This window comes from Mesoplodon mirus, assembly GCF_964341445.2.
Source record: "Mesoplodon mirus genome assembly, contig: HAP1_SCAFFOLD_814, whole genome shotgun sequence".
NCBI lineage: Eukaryota > Metazoa > Chordata > Mammalia > Artiodactyla > Ziphiidae > Mesoplodon > Mesoplodon mirus.
The window spans coordinates 174,433-193,144 of NW_028295223.1; the positions used below are offsets into that span (position 1 = coordinate 174,433).

The 18,712-nt window shown below is 36.8% G+C and overlaps 1 long non-coding RNA gene across 1 annotated transcript; it reads left to right on the plus strand.

The window, feature by feature from the left end:
• Nucleotides 1–8,106: 8,106 nt before the first annotated feature.
• On the plus strand, nt 8,107–17,686 carry LOC309797637. The gene is made up of 2 exons (XR_014292742.1): nt 8,107–8,303; nt 17,471–17,686. It is a non-coding gene; the product is annotated as an uncharacterized lncRNA (long non-coding RNA).
• The last annotated feature ends 1,026 nt before the right edge of the window (nt 17,687–18,712 follow it).

Genomic DNA, 18,712 nt, shown 5'->3' on the forward strand with positions numbered 1-18,712 from the left:
TAACTTAGCAGGCCTCTGAAGTATCTATCTCTACTGTTCTTTATTTATCATTTGTCTATTCTGTGTGGATTTACATATTTGTTTGTGCAGGATGATGGTACCAGGAGACATTCATCTTAGCCTAATCAGAAAAACAGAAGACTCTTCTTTTCACTCTGCTGTATTTTGTGATTGGTGCTGCCAGCATTCATCTCCACAAGACTCAATTTTCCATTTCTTCATTAACCAAAGTCCTGTGCTTCCAAACACTGTTTGTTATGATTTTTTAGCATTACTGCCTCAAGAGTGCTTTTCTTCTAAGACCACCAAGTTGGGACAACCAGGCCTCCTCAGGGAGCCCCCTCATCCTGAAACAAGCCCCACTTGGAACAGGATAACGGGTTGGTGATCTCAATTTTTACACAGTCTTTCTGGCCTTGCTTTGCACCTTGGCTACCTGAACCCTTAGCCATCCAGCCAGCCTGGTGTCTTACTGCTGTCATATTTCTCTGCACTACTACCAACCAGGGGTCATGATTTTTCACATCTTTCTTGACTCTTGCCAGCTGTCGTCTGAAATATTCTGGGAATCCTTATTTATCCTGCTCTCAAGAATTCTAACTTCAGGTAGAAATGGATAGGATTTAGGCTTCAATTGTTATTTTAGGACAGCACATTGATTATTCAGTTTTGTTTTGTTCTGTTTTTCCTTTACAGATTTTTTCCTTCCCCAACAACGATAAGGCAAGGGATGGAAAATTCATATTTAATACACAAAATTTCTAGCTTGCATTCAAAGAGTCACTAAAAACAAAACAAACAGATAAGATCAATTCACGTTTTTAACTTAGCAACAAATATGTGTAGATGACACTACTATCTAGGACCATACCAATAGATGAGAATGGGCTCTTAATTTTCTATTTTAAATGTCTAGTAGCAGAGGGTATTGGCTGATCCATTATAAATTCTACCACTCAATCCTTCTAAATTATTCTAGTATGGACTCTACTGAAATCAATCAAATTTGTTCACACAAGTAGCCAGATACGACCAAAGGTATAGAAAATATCACTGCAAAGTTTGTAGAGCCAGTTGATTTTTCCACAGTCCTTTGCCTCTTCCAGGTCACTTTTTTTTTTTCCTTAGATACAATCTACTGTAAAAATGTAAGTGGAAACAGCTATTACACTCAAAATTTAAGTAAAATCTCAAGATTTATCTAAGTCCAAAGTAGCCTAAATCTATGTCTGAATGTAGAGTTGATTACATTAATAGGGGGAATAGTATTTTTGAAGTGGCTTTCTGATCCTGGGTTCCCTAGACAGAGATGGACGCTCATTTGAGTCATATACTTCCAAGGCCCTTGCATGGGATCTAACAGTGTGTTCACATTGTTATACATAGTTTTAGAAAGTGACAAAAGTGCTATTTAACCACAATTTAATATATTTGCTATACTCTTACACTCCAATATCCTCTTAGTCATGTTTCCTCTATTGCCTGGTGGCTTTGGTGTGGCACAGGCATAACTAAAGTGAGGTAGAGGTATGAATCTGTTTAGTTTGGTTTGGTGGTTTGCAGTCACTTCTGTATATAGTTCAGGGATTGCTAACTATCCACCCAGTCGCAGGAATGGCTTCAGAACACCCACTGCTGCCCCCCTGGGATTGTGACTGATAGTGCAAGGTCAGAGGTTTGGAGAGCTGTGTGAAAGTATCCTATGGCACCTGATATCAGCAGGAAGTAGCTAACAATGAGTTTGCTTCTAAAACTATTTAACATTAGTTACTGAATAAGAACCTTTGAAATGCTCTGATATCTTACAGCTCATATATAAGAGAATCTTGAGGGATATTTTTTCTAAATTTGATAATAATTCTAATAATGTATTAAAATGTATTTAAAATTTAAAATCTAATAATGTATTTTAAAATAATGTATTTAAAATACAGTAATAAGGTATGAAGCTGAAATAAACTTTTCTAAAACTATCAATAATAAAACATTTCAATCAACAAAAGACTGGATTATCTGAGAAAAGATTGAATTATCTTACTATTATTTCTAAGGTAAATAATAATATAAAATGTAGTCACGTGAAGGGGTAATCAAAGAATAGGCAGCCAAATATCAGGAAAAAATGTAGTAAAATGTAAAACAGAAATGATTCCAGTAGTTTATGAATAAAAAAATTTCTATTTCTCTGGATTTTTTTATGTTTATGGTTAGGTTTTTAAAAATGTATAGTTTTTCACGATTTCATTTACAATTTTATGTATAATTTTTATTGTAATTATATATTTTTTAAAGAGGTCCCCACAGATTACATAAGCTTCAGGTCCCACAAGACCTGGATCTGCCCCTGCCCATAGGGTATATAGATTAGATAGATAGATGGATAGACAGATAGATAGATAGATAGATAATCTAGAAAAAGTAAACAGCTCTCTCTAGTTCATGTCAGCTTCTAGGAAATAATATTAGTGAAGGCAGACAATACCCAAACCATACAGGACTTTATGGGTTAAAATCAATATTTCAATGCAACCAGCTGGCACTTAGGCGCTAACTAGGAGCCAGTGCAAACACACAGATGACTCACATAAATAAAGCAAACGTCCTAATGCAGGACATGTGAAAATTAAGACAACAACATGCCACTTAAGAAAATTATCTGAAGAAGCCAATCCCTTTGTAGGGATGGAACATTCTCAGCAAAACCTTGGGACACATTAACAGGATGGCTTCCCTACCCTTTCCCGTAACTGGCTCTCTGGCGCTCTTAGTGAAGGGGAGATGGATTTAAGAGCCATTTGGATTTGGAGAGGATTTGTCTGAAGATAGATTTACAATTAGGTAAAAAAATGTTTCAATCCGAATATTACACTATTTGGACAAAATAAAAATCCCATTTAAAAAAATAGGAATTCAGGTTCTGTTTTTTTTGCTTTTTAATTAAAGGCCTTTCATCATTTCTGGGTTACTGCTGGCTATGGTATTTGAATGAATTATCTCCATTGTTTCAGGTTTTTCGAATTTAACAGCCTGTTCTGAAGCAACATGCTTTGGGATTAAATCCAATTTATAAAGGTGTACCTGAGAAGGTTTTCTTTAATATTCTTGAACAAGAGAATTTCAGTCGCTAATAAGTCTTGGGCAATATTTTTATTTTTTAATAAAAAATTAATTTTCGTTTTCTTCTTTTTAAATAAACAATCTTTGAAACAGAATTCCCTAAAATCATGAACACACAGTGCAAAATTCCAAAAACTCTGAAGATAACCAAACCTATATTTGTATGCCAGCATTACCCCTTCTTAGATGAAAGACCATTGGCAAGTGGTTTCAACTCTCTGAGCCTCACTAAATTCACCTTTAAAATGAATCTTGTATGGAGCCTAAGTTCTCATCCTGTGGTGAGGGTTAAATACGATCCCAGGTGAAAACATTTTAACACTGGCCATTATAAAATAATTAAAGTCATCTTGAAGCTCCCTTTCAACTTTTTATTTTTGAAATTAATTGAAGTTAACTTGCTGCTAAAATGCTGGTCCCAAAATTCTGGGGAAAAATTCTTAAAGGAGCTAAGAAGAAAGCCTAGCACCATATTGAAAATACATCAAATAGAAATAAAGTACAATATCTGCTAACACTGATGAGTTAGTGTGGGGGAGAGGGGGGGAGGTGTTTAAGAAAGAGGATGAGAACAAAGCAAGATTATTTTCAGTGTAGAGTGCCTCCTCTGTTTTATAGATGACTTTTAGTGTACTAAGCAAGAAAATCAACCATGCCTTCCATATCCTTTGTTTTGTTAGGGGGCCTTTTTATTTTTTTTTCTTTTTTTTTTTTTTCTTTTTTTTTTTTTGCTGTATGCGGGCCTCTCACTGTTGTGGCCTCTCCCGTTGCGGAGCACAGGCTCCGGATGCGCAGGCCCAGCAGCCATGGCTCACGGGCCCAGCCGCTCCGCGGCATATGGGATCCTCCCAGACCGGGGCACGAACCCGTATCCCCTGCATCGGCAGGCGGACTCTCAACCACTGCGCCACCAGGGAGGCCCGAGGGGGGCCTTTTTAAGGTCACACTTCAGATATTCCAATAAAGAAATCAATACTGTATCCTACTCTCAAGGGCTTGAAAACAAATTGTCTGACTTAAAATATCACACACACACACACACACACACACACACACACACACTATCTTTATTTTTTTATTTTTTTCCTATAGTGACAGAAAGGGGATGAGGCTCAAAATTTTGCTGGTGGTGAAGGAAATGACAATTGACGAACTAGATTTTGCTTTAATTGTTCTTTTTGTCTACTATTAATAATTGTAAGTGTATCTTTCTTTTCATTGAAGGAAACAACATAAGTGAGTTATTACTATCTAATTTGTAATTTTTATTTTAAAATTTAATAATTTCTTTCATGCACCTGAACACTTTTAAGAAAATACTAGAATTCTTCAACAGTAATAATCCAAAAGTCCTAAATTTGTCTGAATCCTATATTACTGACTGATAATGGCAACATCTACATAACAACGAGTAATTATTTCCATTGTTTGTGTGCTCAAGTGCTAGATTAACTATTTTATTATATTGTCTTCATTATTTCTTAAAATAGGCTTATGAGATATTATTTTAACACTTTAAAGATGAGGAAACTGAAACTAAGTTGAAGTAAATCTCTTGTCAGAGGAAGCTATCCAGAAATTGATCAAATTAAAACTTACATTTGAAGTGAAGTATTTCAATTTTTCAAAGATTATCTAGAAAGAACCATGCTCTGAGCCACTGTTTGACATAATGAAAACAATATTGATAGCTCATATTTTAAAACTTTCACTATGCCTAGAGTTCTATCAAATCCTTTATCTATATGGTTTTTTAAATCGGTACAAAAACCCTATGATTTCAGTGCTTTTATTATCTTCATATCTTCATAAAATCTGAATCTTGGAGCGGTTGGCAAATGTACTGAAAAGTCACTAAGTTTTGCCCATCAAACCCTAACTTATTGTATCACTCTACAAGATGCCTTCCTTATGCAGATTAGATAGGTATCGATATAGTGTAGATTGAAAGATGCCATAGTTTGCCCATAAACTGATTCACATCTAGAGCCTTTGGGTTAAGTTATTGTTTAAAGGCAAATGACAGGTGATTTACCTATTAAGTTGTTATTACCTAATCCATGACATATCTAAGGCCACCCTGGATCATCCAGAGAGGGGACTAATGAAGAAACACAGAGGGCTGTTGGTAAGGGAAAATCTTACCCTAAAAGAACAATTCAACCACAGCAAAGCAATAAAGCTGTGATTTAAGCTTTGTGACAAAATAGAGAAAGAACAAGTTTAAGGTACTAAAAACAAGCAACCGAAAAACTTGCAAATGACTAACGTGCAGAGAGCAATATCTGTTTTAGGTGTATTAATAAATATATTGTTTCTTCAAAAGAGGTCAGTACACTTTAAAAAGCAACATATCTCAAGACTTTCTGTCACTTGCAATTTTTCAAATGGTTAACACTTTTATTATCACTTTGGCACTGTTATATCTTCCAATATGATTAAAAATTTGGAGATAAATCAAGTTTTCCAAAAATTGCATAGATTTTGCTTAGAGCCACCTATGTGCTTACTGTGATACTCTCTACTAAGTTGTTGATACTCTCTACTAAGTGTAGTAGAGATCTTTATAGATGTAAAATAGATGAGCTCCAGAAAGGCAGTCTTTAAAGTAATATTCATGCCTTAAATAAATAAATCCACATTAAGTCACAAGATATTTTTGTCCCTCAGAAATGTTCAATGGCAGAAAGGAAAGAAAGAAGTGGAAAGTTAGCCACCACAGTAGTAAGCATTGTGGTTCATCTGGGGTATATTTTGTGGACCCTTCTAAAGTGTCATAACATTTTTTTTCCCTGAGAACCCAAAACGTCTTCTTACATCATTGAGAAGCAGGCTTCTCTGTGGAGTTTGTGTGCTCATTTTACTGGTTCTGGGAGTCTCAGATGTAGAGCTCTCACTCTCCCTCCAGCTTTGACACTTTCTCCCTATTCCCAAATGAGAAACTTATGATGGGCTTGGGAATGCTATGTTCTAGAGGAACACCACTGTAGAGCCCTTAATTTATCAAACTAAACACATCAGTCTTTCTTTCTTGTTTCCTGGTTCCTGACCTCTCTTCCTGACTCCTGTCCATAGTTCCCTTTCCCCTCCCCTCCACATAAACCAAAGGAGGAAGATCTGAGGAGGAATTATGAATGGTCTTCTCTTCTCATCCCCAACCCACATTCCTGGTTCAAGTTTTCCTTTTTAAATTCTTTTCTGACAAGGTGATTTCCTTTCTTCTCTAGTGTATTCCCTGGTAGGGTCAGACCTGGTCCTTGAAAACTGATCCCTACCAGAGGATTGCAGGTCTAGAAATCGATACCTAATGGGAGGGCTATTTTCCATCCCGATGTCTTCACAGTCAAAGAATCATTTTTTGGCAGGTTTTTATTTCTTAACTTCCAAATATGTATTCAATAAGCATATATTATGTACCAGTACCTGTCATACCTTGTGCTCATTTCTAGGGATATAATGATGAATTGGATATGTGCTCTGCTCTCAAGTGTCTTTCCATTTAATATAAATATGACTGAATACATCCAGGTACACACTGGTTATAGTGATTATGTTTCCAAAGATGGTCACAACATTATCTCTCATCCTGTGTGTTCTTTTGCAGTGAGATTTTGCCATTCTTCTATAAAGATGTATAGTTGATTTCCCCTTTGTTTGAATTCAGACTTGCCCTGTGAACTGTTTTCACCAACAGTATGTGAAGAAAGTGATGCTGCATAGTGTTCAAAGCCAGACCTTAAGTGTCTCTTTGGAACACCCTTTCTCAGAAACCAGTCACCATTCTGTCAGGAAACCCGAAAGCTAAGTGCAGAGGCCCAAGTGGAGAAAACTGAAGCTTCCAGCTAACAGACCCAACTGAGCTCGCCCTCAGAAGCTCACCCCAACTGTTGACCATGTGGATGGGAGCATTTTTGGATCTTCCAGTCAGCCCAGCATCCCAGAATACACCACATGAACCAAAATAACTGTGCAGGCAACCCATAGAATTATGAAAATCATACATTATTGTGGTTTAATCCACTAAGTTTAGGGTGGTTTGTCATGAATCAATAGATAATTTAAGTAGGTGTGTAGCTTAGATTTTTCTTTGAGACTGGTCTCTTATACCATAATACATAAATAAATGAATGTGTATATATGAATAACATACTGTAATTAAGTAAACATGAATTTCATTTTAGTTCTCAAAGAAGTAATACTATATACACAATAAGTTCTATTGTACTTCCATTGTGGGGAAGTATTATTTCACTTTTTATTTAAGAAGAATTGGGGAACTCTGCTATAAACCAGGCACACTTCTTGGCACTGAGGAAGAAACTAGGGACCTCACCCTTAATAAGTCTCAGTCTAGTGAAAGAGATGGACAATTGCACTTAAGAAATAAATGATGTGCTCCATTGAAGAATGTAGCTGACTCCCCTGATACCTCATCTTCACATCACTTGAGCCTACTTCTAAATTCAGCCTCATTTATGCAGAAGTTTCCACGTGAGCTCAGACTCACATTGCCTTGGCAGGGACCTGCCTTAAGCTCCTGGCCTCCATCTTTCTGCTTTTTACCTTAGGAACGTCTCCATCACAATGGAAGCCTCTGCTTGAACATTTAGGGGAGTTAATTCTCCCAGGGGCAACTCTCAACCAATGAAGGAAGGCAGGCAGTGAATAATGGAAGCCAGCTTCCATCCTTCAAATGGACAATTCTGGGAAACATTCTTCATGTTTCTCAGATATTCCAAGAGAATTAAGTACCTGGTGCTTTCTGTGGCACTCTCAATCATGCACACTTACATAAAATTTTCTTTCTTCCAGGTCCCACTCTCTTTTTCCTTCTCTCTTCAAAAACAAACTACCTGCATCAAGCTTTGTCTCAGCCTCTGCTTTTGGGTGAACTCAAAACAAAACAATGAGGGCTTCCCTGGTGGCGCAGTGGTTGAGAGTCCGCCTGCCGATGCAGGGGACACTGGTTCGTGCCCCAGTCTGGGAGGATCCCACATGCCACGGAGCGGCTGGGCCCGTGAGCCATGGCCGCTGAGCCTGAGCGTCCGGAGCCTGTGCTCCGCAACGGGAGAGGCCACAACAGTGAGAGGCCCATGTACCGCAAAAAAACAAACAAACAAAAAAAAAAACAATGAGCAATGGTCTGGGAGCACAAAGGAAGGCCACTTGAGACTGGAATAAGATAAGTAAGTTGTCTTTGGACTAACATTATGTTCAGCAGAACACATGTTGATTGAATGATTGATTGATTGAGTGATTAAAGAAAGGAGCTATCATCTTTCTAATCTGAACAATAGGCATTTGATGACTTTAAATCTACAGTACCCAAATTCAAGTCCCCTTTGGCTACTTGGAAAGGCAAAAGAAGAAAATCAGAGAGAGTAGGATGGTTAAGAATCAGATGAATAAATGCAGTAACCAGATGTTCATGTTAAATTTAAAATTAATGTGGTGAAAAAGTATGTAGTTTGTCAAGAGAGTCCATGGAATGGAAAATATTAATAACAAGAATGTCTTATAAATGATATACTTCCCAAACAGCTGAATATACAAGATAAATTCAATTTCAAAGCCCTTGTGTCATTAACAAACTACTCATGATTTTCTCACTAAATTTATGGATTCTCCAGGACCTTCTGTGCATTGCCTCACATGGTAAAGCTTCATTAACTTCTCTTCCCTATTTTGTTATTGTTCGACCTCTGAATTAATCTGTCTCTGTAGAATTTCCATCACTATTGTTTTCTCCAGACCAAATAAAAGAAGAGTATATTCAATTTGAGTGAGAAATGTTGCACAAACACTCACTACTTCCAGTTTTATTAGGAGTTATTTGTAGGCCAGCAAAAGTAGCAAGGAACAAAGCATTCCATTTGATCAGTAGTTTTCATGTTTTAACAAGAGGTTTCATGGAGAGTTGTTTTATTGGTGCAGGAGGAATGAGGCAGGAACTAATTATTAATTTCAAATTTAGGTAAAACTAAATTAAACAAGTGCAATCAGGTTGGAGTACAATAGCTCAGAATAGAAATGAACCCTTCTTAAAAAAAAAGCCATTTGCCTTCCCTTGTTGTCAGTTACAGCATGCCTAAGGAGAAGGCATAAAAATTCATCTACTCATTTCCCTTTGAATTAGGTTTATTCATATAGCAAAGTGTGAGGAATCAGGTTTGTGAATGTGTGAAGTGAATCAGAAACATACATGGGCCATGTGTATCTTTAACTACTCCATTGGGTTGGCATGATTTCCACTTGTGAGGAGTTTGATCTTACAATGATACTCAACACAAGTAATATTTACAGATAAAATTTACAAGTCATGCTAATTGTTATATTACAAAAAAAACAAATTGGTGAATTGTGCCACATATTTGAAGTTTAATCTGTGTATCTCTGTATATTTGAAAATATAATCCTATTATAAATTATGTAGTCATCTGTTTTACGATGTTTTCATTAGAATTTCTACAAGTCATTTGTAACATACATAACAATCTCTTCTTTAAATGCTATTTCTCTCCTTAACATGTTTTGCCTGTTTTCTGTTTCAAGCCAAGTAGTAAAGGCATTATTATTTTTAAATACCTGTATGTACTTTTCTCTTTGTATATCTCAGCTCTTTCTTAAATTTTATTTATCACATTTCTTTCAAATCTGCCTTGTGAAACATAATAAACCTTTGAATCTGTAAGTATGCTTCTCAGTAGTTCCAGATTGCCACTTAGCTCCAGGGTGGATAACTAAAACTGCTGTAATGCACAGTATTCCCCAAAGATGCATTTAATCATTTGCTTCATTCTTGTTTTTACCTACTCTGAACTTCTACATCTTAGGTCAGGAAAATTCCACCTTATTTAGTGGTCTAAGAATAACAGTTCTCACCATTATACAACCCACCCAGATTTCAGTTCCGAGCAGAACTGAAAGTCAGGGATTTTATTCTGCTTCATTCATTGCCATATCCCCAGTGCCCAGAACAGTCCTGGCACAGAGTGGGAACTCAAAAAAAAATATTTTTGAGCAAATACATAATCATTAATTGTGGTACAATATTAAGAAAAATTATCATTTTATTAATTTGTGACAAGTACTCCATAAAAAGTATCAGGTCTTTTCATTTTAATTTTGAGTTGTTCAACTGGACCTCTAGCCAACAGAAAGGCCCTGCCATTTGTTAAACAGTCTTGAAACTTTCCAAACCCAAAGCTCAGCTGGTAGGCTGAGCTTGGTAGAGCTCACCACAGTGATACGTTTATACCTCTCTCACCACAGCCCTCAGGGTAACCAGCATGAATCTGGTGGTCAGCTGTCTGGGACAGTTTGAAACATCGTCAGAGCTGCTGGGCATATTTCATTTTATCTCTGCACCCTACCGCCTCACACATCCCCTCCAACCCCCACCCCCAAATTTATGCCAGATTTGAGTCTGATCCTCTTCACAGAGTCTGATGTGCTGTATCAACCAAACACATGCTTAGCCACATGAACTACAATAATACATATATTCACCAATGCTAATTTGGAGTATTTCCTCACCAAAGAGTAAGTGTTAATGATAAGTCAGTGTGGCAAAGGAAGAACCTCTGTCCTGACCTGTAAGTGAGGAGCATTTTCTGCATATAAAAATCATATTGGAGATATTTTGAAACTCTCTGAGTGGGAAGAATATCTAAGGGTAGGCTAGATGGCAGAATCAAGAAAATAAAACATATATAATGACCTAAATATAAGAGAAACATATTTCTCACTCAGTTTTAGTTCTTTTGGTCTAACTGCTCTGAACCATGTTCTTCTATACATGACTTTCAAGGTTGTTTGGGGGGAAGTCTCCATTCTAATCATTTGGAAGAAGAAATGCATGACTGTGAGGGATATATTCTTATTGGTCATACTTGGAAATTGTAACTCAATTCTGCTCACATTCAATTGGTAAGAACTCAGTTGCTGTACCTAACAGCAAAGAAGACAAAGGAATATGGTCCAGCTGAAAGTTCATTAAGAAGAAACAGATTGTGGTGTCTATGAACATTCACAGTTCAGGTCTCCTGCAGCAGAACGTATAATTGACTATGGTCCCCAGCTGCTGTGCCTCTGGGCCCACCACTGTATAATGAAAATTATGCCAAGTCTAATACTATAAGTCATCAAGGCACACACTTTAGCATACCTTCTTTCTTATCTGAAGCCTCATCCATGAAACGTTAAATAAAGACATATATGCAGAGTAGAGTGTAGTGGTTTCAAGTATAGACTCTGGAGCCAAAAGGTCTGGATGACCTTGGGCAGATTACTTAACCTCTCTGTGCCTGTTTCTTTATCTTAAAATGGAGTGAGTAGTATGTATGTTGCACAGTTAATGGGAGGATTGAAAGAGTTATGCATGTAAAATACTTAGAAGAGTGTGCGGTGCTTATCCACTATAAAACAATTAGCTATTATTATTCTGCCACTATGCTCTATGGGACTCTGGGTTTTTTTTGAATGATCTTCATAGTTGTCAGGGTGAGGTTCTAGATGTTTTACCCCAGCTTTCAGGAAAGAAGCTTCAATTTTATCAGTTTATTTATTGACTTCTTTGTGGGACACAGGTCTATATCAAGGTTTCAAGGTTTGCCTCAGTTGTAAAGAGCTACCTTGGCTAAAGATATATCCCTCCTAGGAGTATATCTGATGGCTATTCAAGGCAGAGGTATAAAAGCCTCACCACGTCACCCACTGCTGGATAATTTTGGTAGACCTTATCTACTACAGCCCCTGGTGGATAGAGGGAAGGCTTGGTCTAGCCTGCAATGCGGACTTCCTTCTTTTGCCAAGGCTTTCTTCCTCACTCTCTCTTTCATTGGGGTCATTAGCCCTTCATGTATACACTGCCCACAAAACTTCCGCTCAGCACTCAGTGTCTGCTTCTGGAAAACCCAATCTTGAAAGCACTTCTGCATGAGATTCTTTTTTTTTTTAATTTATTTTATTTTATTTTTATTCATTTACCTATTTATTTATTTAATTGGAGTATAGTTACTTTACAATGTTGTGTTAGTTTCTGCTGTACAACAAAGTGAATCAGCTATATGTATACATATATCCCCTCCCTCTTGGACCTCCCTCCCATCCCCTGCCCCACCGCCATCCCTCCCATCTAGGTCATCACAGGGCACTGAGCTAAGCATCCTGTGCATTACAGCTGGTTCCCACTAGCTATCTATTTTACACACGGTCGTGTATATATGTCAATCCTAAGCTCCAAAAAATCTACAAGCAATAAAAGCTGGAGAGGGTGTGGAGAAAAGGGAACTCTCTTGCACTGTTGATGGGAATGTCAATTGATTCAGCCACTATGGAGAACAGTATTGAGGGTCCTTAAAAAGCTAAAAATAGAACTACCACATGACCCAGCAATTCCACTACTGGGCATAGACCCTGAGAAAACCATAATTCAAAAACACGCATGTACCCCAATGGTCATTGCAGCACTATTTGCAATAGCCAGGACATGGAAACAACTTAAATGTGCATGAGATTCTTAAAAGCAAACAACAAACAGGAGAAACCACTAGTCTAGTCTAAACAGTTTAACATCTTATAGTGACCTCTCATTGATTTATGAATTTAAGATTTTTCTGCAATAAGATTATAAATGTCTCAAAGGCAGGAACTTGCTTACATAGATGGAGAGGCTTAATACCTACTTACTTGACTCCATTGTTGGTTGATCGATTAATTGATAGTCTCATGGAAACTTTTTATGTTAAATACATTAGCAGTATACAAAAAAGTTAGCACATAGGTTTATTTCTAACTGCTTAATATAGGTACCCCAAGTAGAAAACTTCAAATGTGCAGAATTTATCCTAATTGCAAAAAGGAAAGAAACAGGAAAAGATTTCCTAAGTTTAAAAAATAAACTGTCACATGTCTATTAACCAAAGCTTTTAGCAGTTATTTACTACCTTGCCCAAATTCTTTGGCCTTCTCCATCATAGCCAGACAGATAATAATCTACTTAATACAGCCTCATATGTCAGTGTTTGTCTCGGCTTTGAGCATTCAGGCCCAACCTGGCAATGCCCCCAGGAACCAGTGGAGCCTGCTGTAACAGGATCTGCTTCCAGAGATTCTGTTGATGGCTCTAACAGTTGAATCTTCTTAATAGTGAACTGAGGAGACCTTCAAGATGGTCGAGGAATAAGACATGGAGATCACCTTCCTCCCCACAGATACACCAGAAATACATCTATACATGGAACAACTCCTACAGAACACCTACCAAATGCTGGCAGAAGACCTCAGACTTCCCAAAAGGCAAGAAACTTCCCACATACCTGGGTAGGGCAAAAGAAAAAAGAAAATACAGAGACAAAGGAATAGGGATGGGACCTGTACCTCTGGGAGGGAGCTGTGAAGGAGAAAAAGTTTCCACACACTAGGAAGCCCCTTCACGGGTGGAGACGGGGATGGCTGGGGGGAAGCTACAGCTTTTTTTGCTATCAAAAAAACAAACAACCCAATCCAAAATTGGGCAGAAGACCTAAATCGACATTTCTCCAAAGAAGATATACAGATGGCCAACAAACACATGAAAGGATGCTCCACATCACTAATCATTAGAGAAATGCAAATCAAAACTACAATGAGGTATCACCTCACACCAGTCAGAATGGCCATCATCAAAATATCTATAAACAATAAATGCTGGAGAGGGTGTGGAGTAAAGGATACCCTCTTGCACTGTTGGTGGGTATGTAAATTGATACAGCCCCTATGGAGAACAATATAGAGGTTCCTTAAAAAACTAAAAATAGAACTACCATATGACCCAGCAATCCCACTACAGGCATAGACCCTGAGAAAACCGTAACTCAAAAAGAGTCATGTATCACAATGTTCATTGCATCTCTATTTACAATAGCCAGGACACGGAAGCAACCTAAGTGTCCATCGACAGATGAATGGATAAAGAAGATGTGGCACATATATACAATGGAATATTACCCAGCCTTAAAGAGAAACGAAATTGAGTTATTTGTAGTGAAGTGGATGGACCTAGAGTCTGTCAAACAGAGTGAAGTAAGTCAGAAAGAGAAAAACAAATACTGTATGCTAACACATATATATGGAATCTAAAGAAAAAGAAAAAAAAAAAAAAGAAAAATCGTTCAGAAGAACCTAGGGCCAGGACAGGAGTAAAGACACAGACATAGAGAGTGGAGTTAAGGACACAAGGAGAGAGAAGGGTAAGCTGGGACGAAATGAGAGAGTGGCATGGATATATATACTACAACTGTAAAATAGATAGCTAGTGGGAAGCAGCTGCATGACACGGGGAGATCAGCTAGGTGCTTTGTGTCCACCTGGAGGGGTGGGAAAAGGAGGATGGGAGGGAGAGGCAAGAGGGAGGAGATATGGTGATATATGTATATGTATAGCTGATTCACTTTGTTATAAAGGAGAAACTAACACACCATTATAAATCAATTATACTCCAATATAAAAAAAATAAAAAATAAATTATACTCCAATAAAAATGTTCAAAAAAAAAGTCAATAAATAAAAACAGATTTGGAAAACTACATGTAATGTAAAGGATGAACAAAGGGTTAACACAAAAAGAACTCTTGGGCTTCCCTGGTGGCGCAGTGGTTGAGAGTCCGCCTGCTGATGCAGGGGACATGGGTTCGTGCCCCGGTCCGGGAAGATCCCACATGCCACGGAGCGGCTGGGCCCGTGATCCATGGCTGCTGAGCCTGTGCGTCCGGAGCCTGTGCTCCACAACTGGAGAGGCCACAGCAGTGAGAGTCCCGCGTAACGCAAAAAAAAACAAACAAAACAAACAAACAAAAAAACAACTCTTACAGATTGACAAGGAGATAAACACTCCATAGAAAAATGGACAAAGGATATTCAGAGGCAATTTGTGAAAAAATGGAGATGCTCAAACTCACTAGAGCCTGAGGAAATGCAAATTAAAGAAAACAACAAGGTGATAGATAGCCTTATAAGTAACAATGTCAGAACTTTATGAGTGACATCCACTCCTGCCAGGCATGAGGGGAAAAGAATATTCTCATACTTTGCTGATGGAAATGTGAATTGTTATAGGTTTTTTTTGAAAAGAAACTAGAAATAGCTGTTAAAAATTAAAAATACATATATCCCTTGACTTAACAAATGTTACTTCTGAGACTGTTCTAAGGAAAAGCATCAGGATTTAAGATTATATGCTCAAGGATATTTCTAACACCAGTAACTGGGTAAAACCTGGAAGAAAATGAATGTGTGTCAATAGGGCAATGGTGAATAAATTATGGAACATTCATCCCATGTAATATAATGTTTCCATTAAACAAAAAAGAAAGGGATTTCCATGAGTTATTGTTGCATGAGTAAAGGAAGGTTCAGAAAAGTTTGTAAAATATGATCTTATCCTTATAAAACAAAAATGCATTCCCTGCCACATGTTTATATATGGAGAGATGTTTACATATAATTGTATAAGCATGAAGATAAATGAAGGAAGATAAACATTCTAGGTGTTTAACATGGATAACAATGAGAGAAGGAGGGAAAAGGAAAAAACCAAGCAATATAGAGAAAGAAAACTTGAAAACACTGCACTAGAAACAACTCTAGTATGATCACATCGACGCATTTATAGGAAACCAGATTTGTGTATATGTGATCAACAATTTTTAAAAAGACTTCTGACTTTCATGAGAGAGAAAGATATTCGCACAATAAATATCCCTTTATTTTCTTTCTCTTTTTTTAATTGAAAAAAAACAGTGAACTGAAATCTGCCTCAGTAAAACTTTCAATGGGCTTCATTTTTTTTTACCCTTTGGAGAAAAAAAATCATAGGTCTGCCCTCTTATAGATTACACTCCTTCAAATATTTTAAGACAGCTCTTGAAATCCTCTTAGGATGTTTTCTTTACCAAGCTAACAATTCTTTGTTCCTTTAAGAGAGGAGTTTCTCAGACTATTTGCCATTCTGGCTTTCTTTCCCTGGGTGCATTTAGTTAGTCAAAGTCTATCAGAAAATTGTGGCAGCCAAAACTTAATATCATACAGCACAGTTCATGGGTATTCTTAGTCTCCTTGTTTTGGACACTTTGTTTCTATTACTGTTTTCTACATTTGCAGTAATTTTTTAGTTCCTTGTTATATTATGAGGTCCATTGCAGTGGCATTTCTGTCAGGTCTTTATAATTTGACTTCTCTCCAGCTTAATTAGCCATTTACAATATACAGAATTCCTCTCCCCTCACCCTTCCACCCTCTTGTCCCAACAAGGATAGAATTTCCTCATTAATAGCATGGAAAATGTTTCCCATCTGGCCTTTTTTAAGAAACCATTATAAGTAGGAATCTTACTCAGACTTTGAGTGACATTGTTCCACTTACTGAATACTGGCTCTATGTGTATACTTTATAGGGTCTCTGGGATCACTGCATGTAAAATACAATCTATGAAATAGAATTTTTATTTTTTCTGTTAAAATTTTATTTTTATAAAGGTAAATTGATTCAGAAAAAGGGAAAATTCCCCCAAAACCTTCTGAAAATTCACAGCAAGGTTGCTATTGTTATTGTTTGTGGATTTTGTTGTTTAGTCTAGATTTTATACTTTGTTTATATTGGGCTGAGTCTACCCACCTTTATAATTCCTGGGGTCTAGCTTCTTCTGTAACTACCTCAGAAATGCTGTCCTGTGGGACACCTGGCCCAAGAAATTGTGTAAGCTTTTTTTAAAAAACAAATCTGAATCTTATGCAGCTTCACAATCTTGTGTCAGATAAAGCCAAGAATTAATTTTGCAAATTACTGACACAAATATAATATACACTATAGTGGTTTATTTCCTGTAAAACTTTGATTTTCATTTGCATTATTTATGAAGAACTGATTTTTCCAGAGGTTCAACATACAATGCAAAAGTGAAAGAAGTTAGTGTGTACTCACAGATTGTTACATATAAGCAGTCAATAGCCTTGAACTGAAGTTTCATGAAATTTTGTCTCTCACCAGAGCAAGCCATATGTCACTTAGGAATTCATGAAACTAAGATGAATCTCATAAGAGATATTTTCCAAAGCAAATTTTGCTTGGGGTTCAGAATTTTTTAAATGAAAACAATTGTTTCAGGCTTTAAAATTCTGATGTTTCCCCTCTAGAACACAACTGGAAATTCCTTGAAGGAAGTGACTGTGTCATGTTCATCTTTGTAACCTCAGTCCCTAGTACCATGTTGATAGTGAGTAGGCCCTAAAGAGATGCTTGTGGATTGAGTGAATAATGAATGAATGAATAATAACCTGGGCCAACTGTGAAAGTGAGCATCTTATGACAATCACAGGCATTACATCAAAAAGACAGCAGAAGCAAGGTGAAGAGATGATCAGGGGAGCTACAGAGGAGGAGAAGTAATTGGAACACTGTTTGGGAGACCAGAAAAGAAGATGTAGCAGGAGGATGAGAAATCACCACGGACCACAGTATATGGCAGGAATGGGAGGCAATCAGCAACATGAGCAGAAAGCGAGCCAGTGTGCTGCTGGGAAATCTGTACCAGGGAGGGGATGTGCACAGTGTGTGGAAACAATGTGGGAAGATAGTTCTCAGTGCACAGAGCATATGTAACTTGTTAATTGGGGGATTTAAAAATTATATTTGATATATAAAATTAATAAAGATGATGAAAAATTAAAACGAAGAACAAGAAAATAGATGCAAAGAAGTCCTTAACTACATGTGTTTAATGATCATAACAATTTATTATAAAATGCTTAGAGCTATAGTCATGCTCATGGGATGAATGATTTTCACGGAATAAAAACAGCTGTGGGGAAATCACAAACTGTAACAGTATCAATAAAAGCATTAAAATGAAAAGATGTACCTTGAAATATTATTCAAGTAGACAACATATATGCAGTTATCTTTTATGCTCTACATGGCTCCATTAGAATTTAATTATTAAAAAACAGACCATATTTTGTAAACAGTCAGTATCAGCCAACTTAACCTACCACACGAATTTTTTCAATGCATTGGTATATCTTAATAAATATACACTTAAAAAAAGATCATATGGCACCTTCTGTATTACAACTTGTTATAGAACAGGAACAGAAAATACCACATAGCTGGGTTGGATGACTCTGGGTTTCACATGAGAGCATCTGCACTATGACTATTAGAAATGGATCGTATGTAGAAGGAGTAAAAACCAGTGGTAACATGGGCTATAGACACAAGGAAAATTTCATAGTAAAATCTAAAAAGGATAAACATCTTATTACATATTGTTACGAATATTTCTAGAAATTCTCTTTCTTTAATTTTGTTTTTAAAATTTTAAATTTCTTTTAAAAAAGAATTACCCAGGATGTGCAAGATGGATGCGTTTCACTTTTCTTTGAGAGTATGTGTATATAATAGCTTTTTAAGTTCTATAAGTATCACATTTATTGCTTTTGAATATATTTTTGTTTTTAATTTTTATCTAATTTATGATTTCTAACAAATTCACGTGCTTTATTATTTGTGGAGGGGCACACTAACCTAAGTTATTATAATAATGTGATATGTGACTCAA